Source organism: Phoxinus phoxinus (genome assembly GCF_949152265.1).
Source record: "Phoxinus phoxinus genome assembly, chromosome: 14".
Classification (NCBI taxonomy): domain Eukaryota; kingdom Metazoa; phylum Chordata; class Actinopteri; order Cypriniformes; family Leuciscidae; genus Phoxinus; species Phoxinus phoxinus.
This window is the reverse complement of record NC_136889.1, coordinates 324,848-326,748: the sequence shown is the minus strand read 5'-3', so window position 1 is coordinate 326,748 and position 1,901 is coordinate 324,848.

The following is a 1,901-nucleotide window of genomic DNA, read 5'->3' as shown; positions in this document are numbered from 1 at the left end:
GAGAAGCTCTGAGAACGTCTATCCTGATGAGTCGCAGCACAGAGGTCACGTGACTTCCTACAGAACGCCTGTGAACGTGTGTGTGTGTGTGTGTGTTGTTGTGAGTGTGCAAGTGTGATTTGTGAATGTGCATGTGTTGTGTGTGTGCATGTGTGTGTTGTGAGTGTGCAGATGTACTGTATTTAGTCACACTAACCACACATGTCTTCCTGTCTCCACAGACTCACCTCGGCTCTAAACTAGCACACACACACACACACACACCCACACACACACACACACACACACTTCCTCTCCTGAGCTCAGCTCTCTCTGCTGAACTGTGGGTTGTTCATCAAGCTAACGAGGCGTCACACACACACACACACACACACACACACTGTACCTGCAGCTCATCTGCGTGTGTGAGCTTCTGTGCTCAGCTCAGTCTCTGCTAGGCTAACACATCTGTTGTGCATTAGCCGACCTGTCAATCATCTTGTCACAGTTCATATCATGCACATGTGTTTGCTTAATGCATTTAATAGTTAATGTATCTTTATAAAAGTTCACAATGTTGTTGCAGATGAAATATAACGCAGATAACATTCAATATTTTCCCTCAGATTAGACATTCACTCTAAGCCTTAACCGTCTGTCCCGCACGTCCGCCATGTTTGTAGTTTTTTATTTGTGTTTGTAGTTCTAACAAAATCCTGGACCAGCACGCAGTGGCACTTCGGGAATAGTAACCCGTCCGCACCTCAACTGCAGATCGGGAACTCTGAGTATTAGTGTGCAGATCGGGAACTCTGAGTATTAGTGTGCAGATCGGGAACTCTGAGTATTAGTGTGCAGATCAGGAACTCTGAGTATTAGTGTGCAGATCAGGAACTCTGAGTATTAGTGTGCAGATCAGGAACTCTGAGTATTAGTGTGCAGATCAGGAACTCTGAGTATTAGTGTGCAGATCAGGAACTCTGAGTATTAGTGTGCAGATCAGGAACTCTGAGTATTAGTGTGCAGATCAGGAACTCTGAGTATTAGTGTGCAGATCAGGAACTCTGAGTATTAGTGTGCAGATCAGGAACTCTGAGTATTAGTGTGCAGATCGGGAACTCTGAGTATTAGTGTGCAGATCAGGAACTCTGAGTATTAGTGTGCAGATCAGGAACTCTGAGTATTAGTGTGCAGATCAGGAACTCTGAGTATAAGTGTGCAGATCGGGAACTCTGAGTATTAGTGTGCAGATCAGGAACTCTGAGTATTAGTGTGCAGATCAGGAACTCTGAGTATTAGTGTGCAGATCAGGAACTCTGAGTATTAGTGTGCAGATCAGGAACTCTGAGTATTAGTGTGCAGATCAGGAACTCTGAGTATTAGTGTGCAGATCAGGAACTCTGAGTATTAGTGTGCAGATCAGGAACCCTGAGTATTAGTGTGCAGATCAGGAACCCTGAGTATTAGTGTGCAGATCAGGAACTCTGAGTATTAGTGTGCAGATCGGGAACTCTGAGTATTAGTGTGCAGATCAGGAACTCTGAGTATTAGTGTGCAGATCGGGAACTCTGAGTATTAGTGTGCAGTTCGGGACGATGATGTAAGATCTGCAGTTGAGCTGTGATTCTCCCAGAGACTTGTGACTACGTTTACAAGCAGCCAATAACCCGTTCAAAACCGGAATATTAGCAATAACCCGTTCAAAACCGGAATATTAGCAATAACCCGTTCAAAACCGGAATATTAGCAATAACCGTTCAAAACCGGAATATTAGCAATAACCCGGTCGCGCACGGCCATGTAAACACCGGCAAAACCCGAATATGCTCATAATACTTTTCTTTTATGAATATGCTCATACCTTTTCTAACCCGAATGTTTGGTCATGTAAACGCGTATCGAGACGCAGTAGTGTCAGTGCA